This window comes from Periplaneta americana, chromosome 7, assembly GCF_040183065.1.
Source record: "Periplaneta americana isolate PAMFEO1 chromosome 7, P.americana_PAMFEO1_priV1, whole genome shotgun sequence".
Lineage (NCBI taxonomy): Eukaryota > Metazoa > Arthropoda > Insecta > Blattodea > Blattidae > Periplaneta > Periplaneta americana.
In genome coordinates, this window is record NC_091123.1 from 51,772,049 (window position 1) to 51,798,274 (window position 26,226).

General features: G+C 34.1%; 1 protein-coding gene across 1 annotated transcript in view; it reads right to left on the reverse strand.

Moving 5' to 3' along the window:
• The window catches only part of LOC138703093 (protein YIPF5-like), a 432,888-nt gene that overhangs the window by 176,319 nt on the left and 230,343 nt on the right, over positions 1 to 26,226 (reverse strand). The window contains exon 2 of the mRNA XM_069830677.1: positions 21,568 to 21,678. The gene's annotated coding sequence lies outside the window, so the exon portion shown is untranslated. The remainder of the gene's footprint in view (positions 1 to 21,567; positions 21,679 to 26,226) is intronic.

Below are 26,226 nucleotides of genomic sequence, written 5' to 3' on the forward strand. Positions count from 1 at the left end.
GGCTTGGAGCTCACATATATATTCTATTAGCCATACACTACGTACAAAGGACGGAAGAAGATACGTATGTTATAGTTCATTATTGCTTTCTTATTATGATAATTATAAAGAAAAACAAATTTTCATATTGGAAACAAGAGATTTCGATATGTTTACAGAAATGTACATATTACTGCTTCTGGCAGTCATTTTTGGCACATCTGCCACCGGTTTAGAAGGACAACACAATACGCACATAGCCTATAGGTTCACAAAATGCCTACTTTGCTTAGGAATGCTCCATGTCCCCCCCTTATAATTACCAATACCATTATCAAGACATAAAACTATGAACTTAATAAACAATAACTGTTGTGTTTAGATAGGTTGGCTGGTGTTATGCGCGAACATTTGAGCAGGGTTGATGTGGAGTGAGTCATTTTCTCAGCATATTCAGTGGAGAAGGAGGGGGAAGGAGACCTGCATGAATGCTAACGTTAAGTTAGCCTATAGCTATGTTGAAAAAAACTGGTCGCGCACTCGCACTCCATTGCGATTCCTCCATGAAGGATATGATGATGATCCTACAGTTTAATTTCGTGCCTGTGAGGATAGAAAACATTTTAATTACAGATTTTGATTTTCAATGCGTCCAGACGTAATAATTTCCTTTAATCTTCCGCTTTCTGTCGTGAGTTGTCGCCACTGCACCAGGGGCGGCCCGTCCTTATGTGCTACAGTACAATGATAATTTTTGCTCAAATAATGTATTTGCAATACCACCATAGTATTTGATCTGCCATTTGACAATTTCCCGTGGTTATGTTAATGACGTGTTAAAGAGTGTTTAGTCTCCGCTCTTCGCTCTTTGGTGCCTCAGGGGGTACGTTGTGCTACTCAAAACTCTGCATGTGAATGTAGACAACTAATGCGCATGTGCGAAGCTGAAATCACTGCTCTGATTGGCTATTTTTACGCGGGGAAGTGCTGTAGTCAGCTTCAGCACAACACAGCTTGGAGATTACAAAAGTAAAGCGTAACGAAAGAATCCTTGTTTGTGGAAGAACTCGGAACTATGTGCAATGTATTTGGTAATTCAAGTGTCCGACCGCTGCTGCCATCTACCTGGTTTTTGAGGTTCCTCCTGAATCAGTCAGTCCAGAAAATTGAAGCCAAGGAAGTATGTGACCGTATAATTCAGGAAACTACTCATCGTTTCCAATCTTTAAGCTACCTAGACGCAACAAGATTGTTAAACAGCAAATTTTTTGACAATTTTTCGCATAATTTTCCTGAACGCGAACTTGAAGTTGCTGTCAACAGCTATACTGTACTGAACAAAAGAGTGTTAAAGACACAACTTGGAGTTCTATATGGAAGACCCGACTTCCGAAATATAGATGGAGCTGTTCAATTGTTACAATACATAACATAGCCTCCAACAATTCACAGGATCCATTCTGTGAAGTAACGTAGTTGTTAAATATTTTGGTTACAACACCAATGACCACTGCTGAGCCAAAAAGATGTTTTTCTTGCTTGAAACGCATAAAAACGTTTTTAAGGAACACTATGTCCCAGGATCGCCTCACTGCTCTTGCAATACTGTCAATAGAAAAGAGTATGATGTCCAAGATGGAGGGGTTTAACACCAGGGAAATTGACAAGTTCTGCAGTACGAAGGAACGTCGTATGGACTTCATAATTCATCACTAGGCGCGTCTCAAATTAATATAAATACATATAAGTGTATACAGTAGGCTGATATAGAGATTGTAGCACACTCATTATTTTGACCACCAGCCGCTAATGCACTGCACCAGGTCAGAAATAATTTCCGAGGAACCATTCAAACTACTGTATCTTACAGCAAACGGATTTCTCTTGCAGTGAAGTTAGGTGACAGCGGAGAGTCCGGAGGGAGGGGTATGGCTTGAGTTTAACCGCGTTTGAGGATATGATGCTTATCCTAATACTACGACCCTTCTTTCTGGGTGGTGGAGACCCTCTCAGGCCCTTGTAGCCTTCTTAAATGCAATTCATTGGTCATTTTAAAAGAATAGAATAAACGAAATAATAAATAATTTAAAATGACATAATATTTCTTTTCTTGTTCTTTGCCATAGTTTAAGCTCTACCTTTTAGATTCATTTATACGACCCACGCCACAAGGGCCAAAATGATATAATACAAAAAATAAGATGAATAAAACAACAAAATTACATAAAAATAAATAAAATAACTTATATAAATACAAGAATTAACAGGGCTTTCAGATGACAGGACAGCCGAAAGAATATCTGAAGTCGTATTTGATCATTTAGAAGAATTTAACTGTAGCAAGAAATTAATTGCGCAAACTTACGGCGGAGCATCGATAAATATCAGACAGTACAATGGCTTAGGAGGCATCTTCCCAACTAAAAAGGGAAGGAGAATCGAACTTCACTACAAATAAATTGCCAGTTCCATAAGGATGAGTGTGTTTGCATGCTCTATTATTATTATTATTATTATTATTATTATTATTATTATTATTATATAGGGATCAATGGCGGGCTTATGTGAGGGCGGCAATGAAGCATTAAAAGCCAGTAAGTAAGTATTAATATTATTATTATAGTTACTGTTATTATTGTTATTATTATTATTATTATTATTTGGGGAAGAAACCTTCTCATGAAATTTCGGCCAGTGTAAGGGACCAGTGCCCACCCAGCATCGACATGCACTTGTGGAGCTGCGATAGGTAGCGAAATCCGGTTGCGAAAGCTAGCTATAACGGCTGGGGGGATCATCGTGCTAACCACACGATACCTCCATTCTGGTTCGATGATCGTCCACCTCTGCTTCGGCATGTGAACGTGAGGCCAGCAGCCGGCTGGTCAGTCTGGGCCCTTCAAAGGCTGTTGCGCCATGGATTATTATTATTTTTATTACTAATATTATATTACTATTAATATTAGTTTTTGTTTTGGTCATCAGTCGTCAATCTCATATCCTACATACAAAAAATATCACGAGTCGCCACTGGATCACAGTTTTACCACTCACTGCTATCCAAATACTCGTTACTTAACACAATGCAGTCTTCTCTTTTCACTCTTCCACTCATAATAAACTAAACTACAATGTCTTTATTAGTTCCATTACGGCCGTAAAGTTTTTAAATAACTGGTATACTACGCACTTGTATAAGGAAAAGAAGTGAACTCCATAGGAGCTGAACAGCGACTAATCCATACACCCCCTTATCAATATCAAATGGACTTGCCTGGTTTACTGCGCAGAATGTTACGATCGGCCAAGCTATCTAAACACAACAGTACTATATTTGGTTTGTCAAAAATACATAACCCATGACGTTTTCATTTATAAAATGTTCATTAATCCAGCAGCAATAGATTTATTTTTGTAATGGGACGTTGATGTCACATTTTTTGAAAATGCAATAACGTATTTTTGGCAAAATAACTAAGTTACTGAAAAACTTATAAATCTGTGAAGATGATGATGTTTTATGGATATAAAGTACCCTCCAAATACTGTTTTATAAACACTGCTAATAACTGAAATGCTGCATGTTGAATAAAATGTTAGGGAAAGACATTTTGACAGGAAAAAAATAGAAAATTTTAACAATACAATTACGTATAATTGAAAGATTTTGCTTCTATTATTTGAAGTGTAAAATCCACGAATCAATTATTATTATTTACACACAGAATACTAATAAATTTTACAGAAGAAAGAGTTCGTCCAAAGATTTAGAACATTTTAAGATAATTCCAAAAAGAAAAGAATAAACATATTCGCGTCAGGCAGAAGAGTTAATTTGCATCAAGAAATATGCTGATGCTCAGCATCTTCAGACGTGTTCGTTAATATGCATCAGCGTTAATGACAAAACCATCAATCACATCCCGGTTATTATTTAAACTGTCTTCACTTGAGTAAAACTTGCATGAGCTTAACTGATATCCAAGTTTAGGAACGCTTGCTTAATATCTCAGAGAGAAACCTGCTAAAATCACTACCGGGAAGTTCAGAACACTTCACTAATACTTGCATTATCAATTCTTGTAAAACTTTAATACTATACATTACTTGTAGATCATCACACACAGTTTGAACAATATCTGCACTAAGAAGATATACAAGCCTTGACTACGGTAACAAGCTCTGATACTTTTTTTTCATTCATAGAGTCTAAGTTGCTACGCCCCGAAGATTCAGGAACTTTTCGTTTACCATCGGTGCGTGCGTGCGTGTATGTGTGTGTGAGAGAGAGTGAGAGTGAGAGTGAGAGAGAGAGAGAGAGAGAGAAGGAAAATTCAGAAAAAAAAATTAGACGGTTTGTATCCTCTGTTAATCTGGGAGAAATTTCTTTCTTTTCTGTTCCATGTTGACATATTTTTCGTAAAATGTAAAGTGCTTACTGCAGAATTTCTTCGGCGTTTCCGAATTTGCTCCCAGATTAAAATACGTCATCCCAATTGACTCCCAAATATTTTCGGTTGTTACCTGCAAAGATGAGCAATTCACATCGGAATAGGCTCCCACAAGTTGATGATTTTTGTAATTATGTCTTAGAGACTTATATCTCCGTCCTCGAGTTTCTCGCCCAAAATTTGGTCTGAATTTTCGGATTCTATTTGCCTTACGACTCACTGCTGTGAGTCTTCCCATTCAAAGTTAAATTCACATTTCTATTCCGCTCATTCTAATATTTTTAATTTTATTGATGATTTAATTAGTAATCAAAATAACACACCTATCAAACCGAACAACAAAAAGAAATATAGAAGTAAATCACAACTTGAGAAAGAAAACGTTCTTATAGATGACGTGATAGTACATGGGTGCAATTTAAAAAAAAAGTGAGCTATAAGTTTTTACCATAAATTTAAAACAAATGAAGCTATTGGTTTAAGTACTGATTTACTACTGATTTTTAACCAGACCTACGTTATGTAGACAATCCTAAGTCTGTTAAACTGAGAAGGAAAATTCTGATGTACTTTAGACACTTTGGAGCCAATTCGGATTTTGGAATTTTATAATCTAGAAGCCAATTCGAATTAACCCAATTTCTTGTGGATGCCTAGTGCTAATTGTCGAATGCAAATATCTCTTCTTCCTATTGCAAAGTCATTATCTTAGTTTTATTTCCAAATTTACAGATTTTTAAAAGCATAATAATAATAATAATAATTAATCGTTATAATTCTTATACTCAGGAACTAAGTAATTAATAAATGGCAATATTAATATAAAAAACAGGAGATACAGTAGTATTAATAAAATTTGAGACTCTGACTAAAATGAAAAAGAGTGGTTGGGATATTAAAGACAAGAGTAATTATTCTCAAGATAGGCTCTTTGTAATTTGATGCAGCTTTTATTGCCATCACAATATTTACTAAAATTCCAATTGTTTAATGGAACGGTGTGAACGAAATGAAACATTCATTCATAGTGTTCTGCTCAAGGACAGGTCTTTCACTACAAACCCAGCATTCTCCAATCGTTCCTATTTTCTGCCTTCCTCTTAGTCTCCGCATATGATCCACATATCTTAATGTCGTCTATCATCTGATAACTTCTTCTGCCCCGAACTCTTCTCCCGTTCACTATTCCTTTCTTTGCATCCTTCAGTAGGCAGTTTCTTCTCAGCCAGTGACCCAACCAAATCCTTTTTCTCTTTATGGTCTGTTTCAGCATCATTCTTCCTTCGCCCACTCATTCCAACACAGCTTCGTCTCTTATTCTGTCTGTCCATTTCACACGCTCCATTCTTCTTCACATCCACATTTGGAATGCTTCTATTCGTTTCTCTTTATTTTGTCGTAATGTCTCTGTTTCTGTCCAATTCCACATTCCACACAAAGCACTTCATTAGTTTCTTCCTTAGTTCTTTTTCCAGAGGTCCGCAGGAGAACTGTGTGTTATGTAACAACAATATTCTTCATGAATGCTACAGTTAATATTGGTTCTGTATGTTAATACAGCGAAAACTTGTCATATGCAATCAAAGTTGTTTCACGGCCATAGTAAACAGAACTGAGTCAGTGTGTGAGTGAATGAGTATAGGACGTTTCAGAATTATGGTCGCATTTTCCAGTGAAGAAAGAGCATTCATTATTAAATCATATTTTCGCACAGGTACTGTGTCCGTTTGGTTACGTCGCATCCCGGTTTCCACCACCCGTTATGCTGGACCCTCTGTAAAGGCTAGTGGCTGGGCTGTCTTAGCTCTTTACTAAGAACATTTGGTGTTAGAAATTGGACATCTGCGTAAACAACTGTTTAAAATAATTTAATTAAAAATAACCACTTGGACGGACAGTAAGCCTAGATAACACGTCTGAGTAAATTTATCTGTGCGGATCGGGCAGAAGTGAAGACTGATTTTACAGTACGTAACGTACTCTCTTATAGAAGGTACGGAATTATTTAAACAGACTTAGGATTATGTCTCCCCATGTCGACTTATTTGAGTGCGTTGCATTATTTCTTTTGGGGTTGCTGCATAACAATTATGTTTTCTAAACATCCTACAATAATGGAAGACTTAAATAATTGCATTGAAGGAGCAATACATTCCATTTCAAAATATATGCTTAAAAATGTTTTCGATACCTGGATAGTTCAGTTAGTGAGTAAAACCACTTATTGTTAATACTGTAGTGTATTTTGATTAAATGAAAACCTAACGAAAATTATCAAACTCAAAATTATAATATTTCCTAGTTTACGTAAATGGACTCCTATAACTAGTAAAAAGTGATTTGTCTGTATTTTACATTAGTATCATCAAACTCCGGTCGTGGAAGGGGATCAAAAACAGTGTTTCCGGTTCTCAACCATTAATCCAAAGGTATAGACAGGTTAATTTAGAAATGTTAGTAAAAAATGATGTCAGGATATAATTTAAGAAACCAGAATGGCATTAAAAAGGCTTGTTTCTTCCGCTGTGTAACTTTATGATACTGTAACAGTAAAATTTTTATTTAAAGAATGCTGTACTCGTAAATCTTTATTTGATTGCCTTGTATGTCTCTTACCAAGCAGAATGACTTTTTATAACCTTTCTTTATTATATCGTTTTATTGAAACCAGCAAGAAAGATGACCGCACACTTTTAAGAGTAACAGAAAAATTACAAATTGGCATTAAATTATATAACGTCATTCACTATATCTGGTAATAATTTAATGAGCAATTTCGAAAGGGGCACATTTCTGGAAAGTAAAAATTTTCAGGAATTAAAAAAAAAACTGATTTAATTTTAAACTGCTTTACCCAGAATAACTTAACTGAACAGTTCGCATTTTAGAGTCAAACACAATATAATATGAAACAAAATAAATATATTTAAGATATCATATGATTTTTTGGCTTTTTTATTTTGGAGATGTGTCATTTTCGAAATACATGGAAAATGTTTTTATGAATAAGCAAGAATTTAAATACAAGTTGGAGGAATTTTCCGTGATTTATCCAAAGCATTTGACTGTATAAATCATAAAATGCTGCTAGATGAATTAGATTATTATGGAATTAAAGGTGTTGCACACCAATGGTTTCATTCATATCTCATAGATAGGAAACAGAAAGTTCAAATCAATACAACTATGAAATCTACATCGACATGGGGAACTATTAATAATGGAATTCCTCAAGGATCAATATTAGTCCCCTACTTTTTCTAGCGTTTATAAATGATCTTGCCCCCCTTATAGAAGATGTAGGTCATCCCATATTATTTGCAGATGACACAAGTATAGTAATTACAGCCAATAACTCCAACACATTCCAATCTTCAACAGAGGAAATTCTCTTCAAAATATGTGACTGGTTCTCAGTCAATAAATTAGTATTCAATTGTAACAAAACTAACATAATTCAATTCAAATCCTGTCCAAATTCAACGTCGCAAATTTCTAGCGCAATAATTAACAATAGATCCCTATTAGAAACAATAACAACCAAATTTCTTGGCTTAAAAATCCATAATGTGTTAAATTGGAAAAATCATATTAAAGAAATTACCCCCAAACTAAAATTCAGCTTGTTTTGCTATTAGATCTATGCAAAAGATAGTAAATATCAATACCTTAAAAACAATATACTTTGCATACTTCCACTCGGTAATGAGTTTTGGAATAATATTCTGGGGAAATTCCACAGATAGTAACAATATATTTCTATTACAAAAAAGAGTAATTAGAATAATAGTAGGTGCCAAATCTAGGGAGTCGTGTAGGACTATTTTCAAAAAACTACAAATAATGCCCATGGCTTGTCAGTATATCTTTTCATTAATAGTCTTCCTCGTATGTAATCGTGAAAACTTTGTAACTAATTCAACAGTTCATAGCATAAATACAAGTCAAAAAAATGACTTTCATACTCCATCGGCAAGTCTATCGTGCTATCAAAAAGGAGTGCGTTATATGGCAGTAAACATTTTTAATAGCCTCCCTATCGATATAAAAAATGAAACTCAAAACATAAAATTATTTAGGGCCAAATTAAAGACGTACCTAATTTCTCACGCCATCTATTCTGTAGGTGAATTCATGACATTCAATAACACTTCATGAAATTGATACTAAAACTATGTGTTGTACTAGTAGACAATATTGTAAATCTCGTCTGTATATATTCCATCTCGACTGTGACTATAAATTAAGATTTTATAATAGTATTAAGTTTTTTGACTTGTTCCATATTCTAGCTGTAAGCATGTATGAATACCATGGAATGTTAATAAATACAATACAATACAAAAATGGCTAAAACGGTAATATAAGGCACAATACAAACAAGAACATATCCATTCATTGACAAATATTAGATGACAATGAATATTTCAGGAAAAATAACATACATAAACCAATCAGGAGTTCTCTTTTGCCATCATCGGCCGTCGTAGATGGGCACTGCAATAATTCCTGGTAATACCACAGTCTATTATATACAGTCACGAAACTCAATAGTAATAAATATGCATCCATAGATAGTTGCTAACCATTAGGATCGCTAATATCGCCTCATTACAGACAATGCGAAATAGTACCGGCACAGTCTATTGTTCCTAGCACCCTCACAACTCAAGCTTCGTGACTGTATATACTAGACTGTGGTAATACTTTTTGAATTCTGAAGGTATGCAGCCTAAATTTTACCACTTTTGCAATGTCTGCTTATTTTATTTGGTTGATATGCCATTGTAAGATGGGTAGTCTGTTTTGTTAGGCAGTGAAGCGCAACAACCTTTTACTTTCGAAAGACTGAAAATTTCTGCAGTAATATCATTATCTATGTCGTATGACATAGGGAAAGAAGGCAGAGGACGGCCACTGGAAAGTTTTCTTTTCTCAATCGTACTATCAGGGACTGGAATGCTTTACCTGCAGACTTACTAAAGACTTTACCAACAACCAAAAATGTATTTAAAAATAGGCTTAAGGACCTTACTAATAGACGGTATTTAAAGGGTGTAAATGATAAGTTGTTATTGAAGTGTTGTATCAGTGAAGAATTATGTTGTGTCAGTGAAGTGTGTTGTATCAGTGAAGAATTATGTTTTGTCAGTGAAGTGTGCTGTGTAAGTGAAACGTGTTCCTGTCAGTGAAGCTTTATAGTTTATAGTGGCAGTGCATAGTATTTGAACAGTGAAATGTTTTTGAAGTGTTAGTGAAATCAGGATAGAATCAGTGAAATGTGCCGTAGCTCCATTGCAGTGAGTGAGTTGACAGCGAAATGAGTGTAATTTGAAAGGTACTTGTGCAGATATGAACATATCATACTCGTGGGTTTTAGTTCGATCTTAGTTTTAAGATACAAATTAGATTTATTTCAAATGTGATCGTTAATTTAATTTAGTATATTCCCTGTTGTTGTTGTTATTATTATTAATTATTGTTAGTATTAATTATTAGTATTATTATTAATTGTATTTTTAATTAATAAGTTTATTATTGTCATTATTGAGTGTAATTAGTTACCACAGCCACCGGGTATATACCCACTGCAGTGTGAATAAATACATACACATACATATTGCAATCACTTCACGTGGTTTTTCTGGGATAAATCACAAATTCATAAAACGAGGATAAATAAAATATTCCTTTCTGGTCCTTTGGTATTAATTGTTTTCCATATATTCTTACAAAAAGTGATTTTACTTTAAAGTTGAGGTGAGACAATTTTTTGAAGTCCATATCTCTTCTATATTTACTTGTATTATGTCAAATTTACTCGTGGTTTTTGAGCAGGAATATAGAAATATTTTAAATTATAATGAAGTGAATAACTGTTTAATTTAATGCCCAGACACATGACATATGATCTTTCGTTTAGTGAATAAATGTATGACAGAAAATTTCTATTTGTACTCATATCTCAAGAAAACTAAATTTTTAACAGTGGGCTACAATATATCGTTCAAGACAGCAATACAAACCAAATTATAGGCCTACTTTACTGTACTTTTTAAATTTTAATCCATAAAAAGTCAGTATCACAAAAATATTCAGAATGTAACAAAGTTTGATGTTCACATATTTCGAAATGTTATTCATTTAAAATGCTTTTAAACAAAAAAAAAAATGTAATACACAAACGAGTTGTAAATACAAAATAGATAAACCTTTTTATTTTCGTTCTCTTGTCCGGCATCCAATCAACTTGTACAGGGGAGTGCAAGTCCGACATCAAAGCAATGCTCCCTGCATAGCAATCAATGGTAGAATCCAGAGGCTTGACTCTCTACGTACAACCAGCCAATTGGATTCAGTCTGCATCCGAAGGGATTTACATAAAACCTCAAGTGATAAGCTGCCAATATTAAAGAGTTTGTTTCTTTCTCCGTTTTGTTACAGTAAAATGATATATCTTTAAATACATGTAAAGAATTTTTAAGAACTTTCCTTCAATACAATTTTAGTTTTAATTATTTAGGTTCCTTCTGTCCTATGACCTTAAAGACTACGTCAATAGCATGTTGATATTTTCCTTCAATATAATTTTATGTTTAATTAGTTAGTTCCTTCTGCCCTATGATCTTAAGGACTACGTAAATAGTATGTTGATACTTCCCTTCAACACAATTTTATGTTTAATTGCTTAGTTCCTTCTGCCCTATGATCTTAAGGACTACGTAAATAGTACCCTATGTTGATGCTTCCCTTCAACACAATTTTGTGTTTAATTGGTTAGTTCCTTCTGCCCTATGATCTTAAGGACTACGTAAATAGTAGCCTATGTTGATACTTCCCTTCAAAACAATTTTATGTTTAATTGGTTAGTTCCTTCTGCCCTATGATCTTAAGGACTACGTAAATAGTAATCTATGTTGATACTTCCCTTCAACACAATTTTATGTTTAATTGTGTCACGTTCCTTCCGCCCTATGATCTTAAGGACTACGTAAATAGTATGTTTACATTTTCCTTCAAGACAATTTTATGTTTAATTGGTTAGTTAATTTTATGTTTAATTGGTTAGTTCCTTCTGCTTTATGATCTCAAGGACTATGTAACTAGTATGTTGATACTTTCCATCAACACAATTGTATGTTTAATTAGTTAGTTCCTTCTGCCCTATGATCTTAAGAACTACATCAATAGTAACCTATGTTGATACTTCCCTTCAACACAATTTTATGTTTAATTGGTTAGTTCCTTCTGCCCTATGATCTTAAGGACTACGTAAATAGAATGTTGACATTTTCCTTCAACACAATTTTATGTTTAATTGGTTAGTTCCTTCTGCCCTATGATCTTAAGGACTACGTAAATAGTATGTTGACATTTTCCTTCAACACAATTTTATGTTTAATTGGTTAGTTCCTTCTGCTCTATGATCTTAAGGACTACGTAACTGGTATGTTGATACTTTCCTTCAACAAAATTTTATGTTTAATTGGTTAGTTCCTTCTGCCCTATGATCTTAAGGTTTACGTAAATATTGTTGATACTTATCTAAATTATTAATCAAGCAGTGAGAAAGAAGCACCGTTTATCACTCATTTCTCGACATATTTATTGACGACCAGTTCTAGGAAAGGAAGCACTTCTCAGAAAGAAACCTCCTGCTAGAATTTAGGTCAAAGACACCATCACCATCATCATCATGGATTGGCGTAAGATCTGTTCCATTTCGTGAAAATGTGTCGAGGGTTTCTTTCAACGTCCAATATTATTTTCCTGGTGGTTAAGAACACTAGTCAACGAATTTCAAGTAATAATGTTAATAAGCCTAAAGGTATATAAAATATTTTGAATAAATACAATATTTGAAAAATTAGATATTAAAATATTAATAATAATATTTCTCAATTTTTATCATACATTTACAAATATAATACGATGTTTTGAACATTCGTTTTGGACAAAAAATCATAATGCAAACACAAAATTATAAAAATACATCGATACAAAGAACACCTGATATTCATATCTGCATTAACCACAGACCACGTTACAGGTTAACAGAGCTGGGTTGAAAGCGTAATAAAACAAACAAGAGGTCTGGAGGATTGTAAACAAATTGTAGAGTACGTGCTGTTATATGGAACGAGCCACTTTTCATCAGCAGGAACAATCACTATCAGCTGGCTGCAGGGTTAATTCAATATTAATGCCCTATTTCACAAAACACCATTAGTGTTTTAATTCAACATTAACAGTGCATAATACTGTAGCAGATTTTTTTATCCCATATATCAGCAGAGTTGCAGGGATGGGGTAAACGATGGTGACGTCAGATCCATAAGACAACAGAGAGAGAGAGAGAGAGGTGTAGAAGGACCGTCATCAGCATCAACATTGCCTCTCCCGGTTCTATAGTCATTGTATAACGAAAGAGAATGCCTTGCTGTTGTTATCCCATCGCATTAACCACTATCTCTAAAGATAGATTCTCTAATATAAATTAACACTTCCGATATGCAAGTCATTTGTTTCTCGTGGTGTGTACTAAAGGATGGATGAAAATGTCAATCGAAATCAATTAAGCGTTATTCATGGCTACATCAAATAAATCGTAGAGGATACAAATTAAATAGAGAAAATAGATTTTAGTACTTAATTATCTGAAAAATGTAACAAACCTCTACATCTATATTAAGTATTAAATTACATAACTCTAATTGTTGCCTTATACAATGTAAATGTCCGATTATTAAGGAGTCCTCCGAAGTTAAATATTTAGGTATAATTTTCGACAATCATTTAAAATGGAACCAACACATTAATTATATTTGTAATAAATTACGTAAAATAATATATTATTTTGTTTTATTGAGGAATCACTTGTCAATAACTTCATTATACACAATATACTTGCTTACTTACAAATGGCTTTTAAGGAACCCCAAGGTTCATTGCCGCCCTCACATAAGCCCGCCAGCTGTCCCTATCCTGTGCAAGATTAATCCAGTCTCTATCATCATACCCCACCTCCCTCAAATCCATTTTAATATTATCCTCCCATCTACGTCTCGGCCTCCCTAAAGGTATTTTTCCCTCCGGTCTCCCAACTAACACTCTATATGCATTTCTGGATTCGCCCATACGTGCTACATGCCCTGCCCATCTCAAACGTCTGGATTTAATGTTCCTAATTATGTCAGGTGAAGAATACAATGCGTGCAGTTCTGTGTTGTGTAACTTTCTCCATTCTCCTGTAACTTCATCCCGCTTAGCCCCAAATATTTTCCTTAGCAACTTATTCTCAAACACCCTGAACCTATGTTCCTCTCTCAGAGTGAGAGTCAAAGTTTCACAACCATACAGAAGAACCGGTAATATAACTGTTTTATAAATTATAACTTTCAGATTTTTGGACAGCAGACTGGATGATAAGAGCTTCTCAACCGAATAATAACACGCATTTTCCATATTTATTCTGCGTTTAATTTCCTCCCGAGTGTCATTTATATTTGTTACTGTTGCTCCAAGATATTTGAATTTTTCCACCTCTTCGAAGGATAAATCTCCAATTTTTATATTTCCATTTCGTACAATATTCTGGTCACGAGACATAATCATATACTTAGTCTTTTCGGGATTCACTTCCAAACCGATCGCTCTACTTGCTTCAAGTAAAATTTCCGTGTTTTCCCTAATCGTTTGTGTATTTTCTCCTAACATATTCACGTCATCCGCATAGACAAGAAGCTGATGTAACCCGTTCAATTCCGAACCCTGCCTGTTATCCTGAACTTTCCTAATGGCATATTCTAGAGCGAAGTTAAAAAGTAAAGGTGATAGTGCATCTCCCTGCTTTAGCCCGCAGTGAATTCGAAAAGCATCAGATAGAAACTGACCTATACGGACTCTGCTGTATGTTTCACTGAGACACATTTTAATTAATCGAAATAGTTTCTTGGGAATACCAAATTCAATAAGAATATCATATAATACTTCCCTCTTAACCGAGTCATAAGCCTTTTTGAAATCTATGAATAACTGATGTACTGTACCCTTATACTCCCATTTTTTCTCCATTATCTGTCGAATACAAAAAATCTTATCAATAGTCGATCTATTACGCCGAAAACCGCACCGATGATCCCCAATAATTTCATCTACGTACGGAGTTAATCTTCTCAAAAGAATATTGGACAAAATTTTGTACGACGTCAACAAAAGTGATATTCCTCGAAAGTTACCACAGTTGGTTTTGTCCCCCTTTTTAAAAATAGGTACAATTATGGACTCCTTCCATTGTTCTGGTACAATTTGCTTTTCCCAAATAGCAAGTACAAGTTTATAAATTTCGCTATATAATGCACTCCCACCCTCTTGTATTAATTCTGCTGGAATTTGATCGATACCTGGAGACTTGTACTTTTTCAGATTTTCTATCGCAATTTCGACTTCTGAAAGCGTGGGTTCGGGTATAAATGGCTCAGCAAATATAATTAACTTATTTCAACCGGCAATTATGTATGGAACTATAAGATGGGGTAGCTTATTTAAAACCAATTTTAATCCACTTTATTTATTACAGAAGAAAATAATTAAAATATGTCTTCATAAACCTATAAACCATCTCAGAAATTGTTTTTAAACTTTAATGTTCTGAATATAAGACAAATTTATTACATTATATTAATAAAATTCATACATAAAAATTGAAATAATTTTGAATTGTATTCTCATACTTATGAAACGAATGGTACGAATTCTTTAAGATTGTTTGAACCAAAATGCAACACTGCTACAGTATTTAATCATAATAGTAATTTAGGCCCAAAAATATGTAACAAATTTATACTTAAATATCCTAATCCTGTCAATTCTAATAGCTCTAACATTAAATTAAAAAAATTATGTTTGGGTTTATGAAGAATAAAAAATTGTAAATTTAAATTTATATAGTCTTATTGTGTAGTAGACGTATAGTTCTTAATTTAAATTCAGGAATCCGCCCCTGAGCACGAGTTTTACTATATCAGGAGTGAGCTAAAGTTTTTTTTCTTTTTTTATTATATTTTATGTTACAATTATTAGCAAAATAATTAAATAAATAATACTATTATCCATGTACAATCAATAGTTTAAAACTTTAAAGACAGTTTCAACTGTATCACTTATCTGAGGCTAGTTGAAAAAATGTAATTTACTCTATAGGTTATTTAGAGATGATTATTACGATATACAAAAGCGAAGCAAAGATTCAATGACAATTGGTAACAGGAATCAAAATGCTAAACATCGTCCACCATAGATATACAGGACGGGGTAATTTAAGCAAAGTCATACATTCATTAGCCAATGGAGAGTAAAAATCCTTTGAATTTCAACCAATCAGAGCAGCATAGAAAAATGTAAAATTGTCATACATAAACTATTGCATCTAACCGGCAGTTCTCGTTGGAATTAGTAGCAGCTAACATTACAGTCAAAACAGGTATCAAATTGCAGTGACTGAAAAATAAAAATGTCTGACCGATCGGGAGAAGATATAGAAAATAATTAGAAGCCTGAAACCTGGTGAGTATTTATTATTTGTTGCTTACTTTGAGTGATTTGAATAATTTATTCTATATTTATGAATTATCTTCCTGCAGTTGTGTTTCAGTAACTTCTTTATTTTAATTTCAAAATTTTAACGTATTGTTATAATGCAATAGAACTGAAGTGTTGACTTTTTTATCTGTATGTAAGGTAGGTGATTCGAAACTATGGTTTCAAGGTCAGCTGCAGTTGATAATCCGGAATCATCCTTCAGATGGCTCAATGCGAGACGAAGGCTGATTGCACCATCTTGTATTATGTCGCGACATATTAAACGCACTGTTAACGAATGTTTGGATCCTAAATAGGCCTACATTTATTTAATAGCATTACACCTTTCGGCAGTACTAACTTTTAGATAACGAGAAAGTAGTGAGGTAAATTTTCAATCTGTTTATACCTGGCAGTGTATGACGTCAAAGGACACTAAGGCAGAGATCCCACTAATATGATAGTGATACGACAGAAACACTGATCCAACACGAACTATGATAGCAACATGACAGCAAAGTGACCTGGTACTCTCTGGACTGATTCATTCATACAACATGTCGTCGGAGGATGAGGACGTTCTCAATCTAGTTAATTTAGCTAATATCAAATTACAGTGACAGAAAACATAGGAGACGATTCTGGGTGCATCCTTTTTTGGCATGCTAATTTAGAACAACGCGGTGCTTTTAATCTGTTCAAAGAATTAAATATATACCCAGAAAGATTTAAAATATTCTACAGAATGAGTAGAGAAACATTTAATCTGCAAATTAAGCTTTCAGGAATAACTCCCTGTGAAGTTAATTTGAATAATTTCGAGGGAAAAATTGTTCCGGTGTCGGGTAGAGTTCCCGGGAAGCTCAGTGGGAGAGCGTTGGTACGTTTAACCAAAGGTCCCGGGTTCGATACCCGGCCCCGGAACAATTTTTCCCTCGAAATTATTCAAATTAACTTCACAGGGAGTTATTCCTGAAAGCTTAATATGCATAATACACGTCACTGTACGTAACAGAAAACCACAATTTAAAGTCACACAGAGTTAGTGTGCACTCAAATGTTGGTTGCTTGACTGTTGTCAGCCCACTTTGAGGTCTGTGGATATAGTCTAGAGGGAAAAATTGGATCGGTGTCGGGTAGAGTTCCCGGGAAGCTCAGTGGGAGAGCGTTGGTACGTTTAACCAAAGGTCCCGGGTTCGATACCCGGCCCCGGAACAATTTTTCCCTCGAAATTATTCAACATTTAATCTGTTAGTACAGAAAGTTTGATCTGCAATTTCTAAAAAGAACACTAACTTCAGGATTTCAGTCAATCCTGAAGAACGCCTTTTGATAACTATCAAGTAAATAGGCCTATATGTTTATACATCAGATTAAATAATAATTGTTCGTTTCTCGTCCACATCAAAGTAAACATGTGTTTACAATATGTTTGTAGGGTAGAGGAGCCAATTACCGGACAGGTCCCATTTACGGACACTCCTAACACTGCTTATACAGAATCTTTTATATATACCTTTAGCTAGTCAATGGAAAGCAGTAATATTCTAGAGCTGATTGTGGCACATGGGAGTGAGATTGTGTGTGAAATCCGAGCTCCAGACAGCGGAAAGTGAGCAAAGGTTATCAGAATATCTTAATATTTCGCCCTGTTATAATATTGAGCGGTAAATTATTCTGTGTAAATAAGAAAAAATGATTTTTCAATAGGTTTATTATGTTTCCAATTCGAAAAATATATGTAGTATCAAAAAGACAAATCTTTAATAAGTTCAATAAAGGCTATATTGAAATTAGGATCGTCTCTCATCTTAGCCCTTGTATTACCAACTCACAACTGATACAACAAAAAGTGGGGCATGCAGCACTGTGAGCGACACAACACAACACAGATAGTGTCGAGTTATTGTCTGATCAGATGAGTGGGCTTCCGCTCATTTCATATTATGGGTTATATAAGAGTACACGTTAGCAACAAGCAAAGCATCAAATCCTTGTCTTGTTGCTGTCGCTTGTCGTTCCAGCGGGCGCTCTGCCTAAGAAACCGAAGCTCGACAATGATCCAATTGCGTTGAAGAGAAAGTGGATGTGGAGAAAGATCGTGAATTTATTATTGCACTTGACATATTGTTTAAACGACAATTGTCTTATTAAATTTATATATCCAGTTTATTAATATAAACACCAATTTGTTCGAAAAGAAATGGGATTTTATTAACACACGAAATAATTAAATATGAACACCACCGTGTTGTTCAATAATAAAATATTCTTTTGTCTATACTATAAACGGCATTAGTAAGCACATTCCTAGGGATGTTTTCAATGAAATCCGATAATGACTGTTACAGTTCCTCACGTGTAGTAGGTGTACTAAGAAATACCTTTTCTTTTAGATAACCCCATAACCAGTAGACAACTGGGTTTACGTCTGGTGACCTAGAAGGCCAACTGTTAGGAAAATGCCTACTAATTACACGATCACCAAATGTATTGCGCAATAGTGTTTTTACATTATTGTGTATGTGAGGTGGAGCGCCGTCTTACATGAAAATAATGTTTTCCATTTCATGACTCTGTGACGCTGATATTGCAAAGTCTAGCGACATTTGAAAATATCGCTGCCCGGTTACCGTCACTGTTTTTGTTTGTCCATTTTAAATTTATTCGTAGAAATATGGTCCTATTATGAAATGTGATGTAAAACATACCAAACTGAAACTGAACCAGTTTCCTCAAATTTGTTCATCAACTTACGAAATGATTTTACAGAGCAGGGTCCATTTCTCAATCCATGTAACGTTCAATATCTTCTCAATGCACATGCATATTGTCTATTGCATTGGTAACAGCACTGAAGGAGATCAATCGAACTCTTAAAGGTAAAACCATTGTAAAAATTATGAAAGTTACTCTCCTACAACTGCCGTCTGTATTCTGAACATTATTATTGTTTATACAAGAGTGACACAGTTATCATAGCAACGAAACACGCATCGATAAAAAAAAACCCTAAACCTTCTAAACAGTAGGCCTAATTGTACCTATATGAAACTACTGATACGTAAAGAAGATACAGCTGTTTCAAAATTGGAACTTACTTTTGAATAACCTTATACTTTAAATAAATCACCGAATTAACAGTAATCGTTATACAGGGACATCATTTTATTTTTACTTCAACTTTTATTGTACCTGAGTTTTTTAATGTACTTCACTCCCACCCTTCTACTAACCAAGTTCCTACTGTTCACACAGAACTAAGGCCGCAGTACTGAGTTAGTGATTATAGTACGTTTCAGAAATATGTTCGCGTTTTCCAGTTACGAAAATTTCCAATATTGAATCATATTTTCGCACAGATACTGTCGTCCGTTTGCATCCGTCGCATCCCGATTTCCCTCACCTGCTTCTGCTCGCTCCACTGTAAAGACTAGTGGCTGGGCTTTCTTAGCTCTTTTCTGAAAACATTAATTTCTGTTAGAAATTAATTGGTCGTCTACGTAATATTATGCAACTGTTTAAAATAACTTAAATAAAAGGGCCTCGTTAAGTAATTAACTATCACGTAATTCCCCCCCTTTCTACGATCCTGCGACATACCCACTTGGACGGACAGTAGATAGCATGTCTGACTAATTTTATCTGTGCGGGTCGGGCAGAAGTGAAGACTGAATTTACAGTACGTAAGGTACTCTTTTATAGAGTAGGTACAGAATTATTTCAACATGAGTTACTAAGTATGAAGGACGAAACTGGTAATTGGAATTAGATGCAATAGTCTATAGTGCGATAATAGGCACAAAAGACAAGTATCGAAATGAACGGCCACCATTTTAAAAAATGTGTTTAAATATCCATATTATGATTATTTTTAATTTTAACTTCGTTCTCTATATCGTACGCTAATGTGTTGTAGACAGTATAATATACACTGCATAATGAATACGTTCGCATGGGTAACTCAGTTCGTGAGTAAAAACACTTACTGTTAATACTGTACTGTATTTTGATTAAACAAAACCTAATGAAAATTATCACACTCAAAATCGCGATATTTCCTACTTTACGTAAATGGATGAACTACTTTTCTTCCCTCCTGTACCTGGTAAAGTGATCTGTTTGTATTTTACGCCAGTATCATCGAACTCCAGTCGTGGAAGGGGTAGCAAACGGTGTTTCCGGGTCTCAATCATTAATCCAAAGGTATAGCCAGGTTAATATTAAAAATATTAGTAAAATGAAATGATGTCCCTGTATTACCTATGACTTATACTTTTACTACGTCAAACTACTTTCGTCCAATAAAACGGTACGAAAGGACGTCTTTCAACCAATCATGGCTGCTTATCGTATAATTTTATCGCTTCCCTAGCATTTGATTGTTTTTATCACTACCCTAGCATTTGTTTCTTTGGTTGCCAACATTTCAAACTGAAAATTCTTTAGAGTACTATGAAACTTGCTTTGCGATCATAATTTTTTGTTTCCCGCATAGATAGTCGACTGACCATGGCGGTTCCGTTCAAACATTTTGATGAAACTAACATTAATGAAATAGAATTTTTGTAAGTCAATTAATATCTTTTATTGTATTAGAAAACTTTATTTCTTCTAATCTTTATATAATTTCTCCTGTTTTTATCACCTTCCTACCATATGTTTCTCTGTTTTCCAACATTTCAAACTGCAGATTCTTTACGTTACTATAAAACATGCTTTGCGAACGTCATTTGTTTACAGCATACACAATCAACTGAAAATGGCGGCTTTGTTCAAACGTTTTGGTGAAACTAACATTCGTAAAATAGAATTTCAGTAAGTCAATTAATATTTTATTGTATTAGAGTACTTTATTTCTTCTAATCTTTATATACTTTCTTCTAATCGTGTAATAGTCTATTAAATCCACCTGAAGTTTAGATTTTCTCTAGATAAATCAAAACCTCTAATGAGATTAATGTTGATAAAAATCACTGAATAAGAAGAATATGAAATGAATTTTATGTAAAAATTTGAAACGTATTCAATTTCATTCGTGTACTTTATCCTTGTAGTGAAAATAACCTTCCTCGATAACCCGATCACTGAGCATTTAATTAAACAACACGTCAAAAAATTTTGGTGACAAAAACGTTTCGAATACGACTTAATTATTTCTGTAACACGACGCATTTTGTGAAATATTCTTTCCATTGTAAAACTTTCATGGTCGTCAGAATCCTATAAAACGAAAAATGTACAAATACCCACAACTTCAAAGAAATTCTCTAAATAAGATTTCTAATACATTATAAATGTCTTTTAAGTAACATTTCATTTTCGTGTTCTATTTCCTTGCTGTAAAGCAGCCTATTTTGTTTAATTTATTGCTTCGAGCTTTTAGAAAGCCGTTAATAGCAGAGTTTAAATGCACTAAACGTTTAGTCGTAGTCTACATTAAAAATGAAAGAGAAAAATTGTTAACAAGTATTTCATTATACTGAAAACAAGAGAACACAAAGTCTCATTTTACAAAAATAAATGAAATAAGGTTTTCAAGTAACTTTTAACTTACCAGAAGAAGAAAAGCGCCGAGTGCCAGACAGAAGACGAGAGGTCCTGCCAGATCCGTATCCTGAAGGATGTTAGCATTGGTAGTACGAAATGGGTTGAGAACTGCCAATGTCTGAAAAGAAAAACAAGTGTAATGAAATGTACGGAAGGAAAAAATGACATTAAAATTAATATAACTCATCCTTCATAAAATCAAATTATTCAGAAGAGGTGCACCATTGAATTTTTCATTGCTGATGATTAATTATTGTAACTTTATAAGGATCACAAAAAACACCGGAATGCGGTTCAACTTTCATCTGCAGGTATACAAAATCGGAGAATTTGAGAAATAATAAATAGTTAAACATCTGCTATCACAGTCTAGAGTAATTTAAAGAAAGAGATCGACAATAATGTGTGTGTTCCCAAACAGTTAGTAATACACTGGAACCTGAGTTACACGTCTTCGTACAGTACGATTATTTAGTCCTGACAGTCGCCGGAGATGTGCGCGTGGGACAGGCGAGTCCATTTAGTTACGCCAAGGGGTGTTTGGTTTATTCACTCGCTTGCCTTTACCGACTGCTCGCCGTTATCTCTACTCCGGAACTCTCCCCACTCCTCCGATTACTTCCCCTCTTTCGCGTCGCCGAGCAGTCAGGACTAAATAATCGGTCTGTAGTTCTGGTTTGTTACGTAATTATGCACATGACCAAGCAAAATTAAATTTAATTACATATAAATTAATTATCAATTGTATGCAATTGATTTGTATATAGCCTAATTCTCTTTTGTAAGTAGTAATGCTTTTAAATCGAGTTTCAATTTTTCAATTTTTTTGTCCGCTTTGCTACTTAATTAAATTCCATTTTAACCTCATATAATTTGTCTGAAGACTTTGATTTCACAATCCTTAAAATCAATTGCGGGATACGGGGAATATATTATAAACCATGTGACAATGAAGAATGCTGCCGATCTTAATTTTACGGGACTCGTCCGATAAGAGAGCAAACTTGTACAGCTCAGCGAATACAGAGTCGACATGCTCTGTTTTCACATGCTAGTTTGTTGTCTTTTTCACGAGACATGTTACAAACATTTGAAAACAGTTTGAGGTCATTCAATATCTGTTTAGGAATGATATGACAGTGAAAAGAAGAGCTACTCGTTAGAAGACATAATTACATTTACAAAAGAAGTTGAGACAAATCCCAACAAAAGAAAGAGTGAAATTACAAATGGTTCGTAATAATAATGAATAATATAACAAATAAAAATTAAGACATCTTAAAGTCTCAGTTCATGACTGAAGAAATAATTACATTTACTATGTAAATATATTAATTGAATTGAAATTAAATATTGAAATTCCAGTCACTTTCTATTGTTAAAAAAAAAGGTTGGGAAAGTTAAAAGAATCCTTAATTGCTCCCGGATCTCTATGTCCTGTTAAACTGATTCCTAGCCATTCCAAAAATTAGCTTACGTTCAAATCTTATCAATATATTTTTCTGATTTATGTGTAATTTAAAAAAATAAACATGTTTGATGTAAGGAGCAGAGTAAGACAATACACTGAAAGTAAAAGTAATATGTATTAACCCTTAAATTCACAATACTTATCCTATAGGATACAAGAGGTTAATAGGCTATATGCTATAATTTTAATAGAATAGAAAAAAAATAGGTAGGAAAATCAAATTTAACCAAACTTTCACAATACTAATAAATAAATAAATCTTCCTCAACTTGGTGAGGTTGCCAAAGACAAAGAATGTTACACAGTAACATTTAAAATGACATTAAAAATATCTTACAAGAAATTTGTTAACAAGAAACTAAAATTTACAGTAGATAATATTTCATATAATGAAAATTTATAAAAAATACAGATAAAAAATGGACTGAGAAAATTCAACTGTAATTTGAATTGAAATACAAATGTCGCCGTAAAATCTGCAGAGAACCCTTCAAAGCTATAATAGAAATTTCCTTAATAATTTTGTTGTTGTTGGGACTCCAAATTTATGACAGAATGACACAAATTATTTTGTAATGGTCCCTCTAGCGCCCACCATTAATCCGATGACTTCTATATTCCTGAGTTTATATGATGTTTTGTAATAAGGGATAGTGGGTTCATAAATTGTCCTTTTCTCTAGATTAACCTCCTCAGGTTGATTCTGATGCGTCTCGAATCTGATGGTCGGATCCAGAATATAACCTTTTGTCTCTCCTGGTTTAAATGTTATATTGTACAACATATAAAAAAGGACATTGCGATAGTTGTTTTCTTTACAGTCCGACACGGTTTAATAAACTTGTGTGAGAAATAAAGTTTTGCCAATTTAGGGCTTAATAAAGTAATTTAGTTGTCATTTGTGTAAAATACACTCGTTCATAAGGAGTCACTTCTAGATGTAGGCCTACCTGAAATTTTATCCCCTCAGTGACAACGATGATACAATTACTGAAATATTTTCACCCAACACACAACCAATTAATGAGAATAAACAACAAACGGATCTAAGTTGAAAGCGAAAAGTGAGGCTTGGCAGAAAATAGCCTATACCTTTGTATGAACTTCTACTCTGTCAAATGACTGGAATCATCCGCTCTGTTTATGTATTCATGGATATCATTTTCTAAATAATCCAGATATATAAGTTCAGCATCTAACAATACACAGAGAGAAGAACGGAGGGACAAATATCCCATTGTTCTTCAGTTCAAACAGTTACGATTAAATTTTCAAAGACTATTTTGTAGCTTATCTCCTACATATCTAACTGAAGTTCACGGAAAGAAATCTGCACAAGATATTCCGAGAAGTGATTTTACTGGAATTTCTTGCTCCTACCCCTTGCGTATCTGTCAGTTCGCACGTCTGTAGGAAGCTGTCGTAGAGGATTACACTCCTGACTCCGTAATCGGAAAAGCGTAAGTTTAACCAACCGAACCTAATGAAACCTAACCTAGCCTAACATGGCAACCTCCTATCAAGAGGGGAGAAAATCCCTGCTCCATCTCCGAACGTTGTCAGATAAGAGGGTTCGTAGACATGACAGTATGATGGGTGGAAACTACATGATTGGAATTCTAGTAAAATCATGAAATCTCATTCCCGGACGACGAAGAATTTTATCTGCACATTTGATCACACAGTTGGTGTGTGTGTCGTTTCCTTTGAATGCAGACGATCCTACCGGCATTGGGACCTTATTATATTGCTTGCAGTGCTTCTTGCATTTTTCGAAAGACAATATAAAGGAGTCTGAGACGAAACATGTTCGTTTTGTTCTTCTCATCGGAGTTGATAAAAATGCACATAACATAGAGTTAATTAACTGCAAGTTAAAAGTATGAATTGCTGTTAAAAATATTGCGTTTCTTCAACTTTACATTTCAAATTTTAACATTTTGTTTGTTAACTCTCTGTTAGGACTAGAGATTCTAGAGTTAATCATAACCTATAACCAAGTATAGCCTCACTTATGTTTTCTGAACTCTGACAATTGCGATTCTCGCTTGTTTCCGTTGCTTGTTTCAGAGAGGATAGAATTCTTTCTATTCTCTCAGGTTTGATTTCTGCTTCTTTCCTCGTCTGTATCATAATAGCGTGGAGCGGCGTATTGGTATTGCTGTTATGAAATGGAAAACACTGGAAAAAATAGAAATCGTGGGACTAATTTCTCTTCGTTCGAGAGAAGCCTTCTGCTGGAAATTATTTCGCAGTATAAACCAATTAATGAGAATAAACAAACAAACGGATTTAAGTTGAAAGCGAAAAGTGAGGCTTGGCAGAAAATAGCCTATACCTTTGTATGAACTTCTACTCTGTCAAATGACTGGAATCATCCGCTCTGTTTATGTATTCATGGATATCATTTTCTAAATAATCCAGATATATAAATTCAGCATCTAACGCACCAGCCAAATTGGATACTTCTATGCTAACAGAGAGTTATAAATGATTTAACTGCATGAAATTGGGAAGTTAAATTAACATAGGTTTTAACAGCCTGTTACTACTAACCGTAGTTGAATAAATACTTCAATTGTTAAATTTACGGTTAAAATGGAATAAAGCACACTTTTATAATTTAACAAAGGTTGAAGAAACCGGGCCTAAGCAAAATGAAAGCGAAAAAGCATTATTCTTTTGAACTACAGATTGGTTCCACATGCCATTTCAAATCAAAATGCTAAAACAAAATACCACCCAATTCTAGAGTCAAACTGCGTCATATCAGAACAAATTACTTGCTGGAGTCTTTTCCCAGGGTTTAATCTTCAACAAGAAAAAAATCGTACTACCAGTAAAATAGTATCGTAACTCGAAAAATAATATAACAATTTGCAAAGAATATATTATACTCTTTGCAAATTGTTATATTATATTATTTTAAATACATTTATAAGGAGTTATACACTTACAATATGTAGTAAACACTAAAAACTCTGTTAAAAGTGCTTGAGAGCTATGCTTTTCCGCTTATGTTGACATTTGTTCGATCGCTGTAGGAACCAACAGAAATCACCCATCATGCTCGGACCGTATTGACCCTGGTATCTGGATTCCATCATTGATATGTCATGATGAAACCTCTCACCATGTTCGTCACTTACAGCACCGAGATTTGTTGGAAAAAAAGTCAAGGTGTGAATGAAGAAA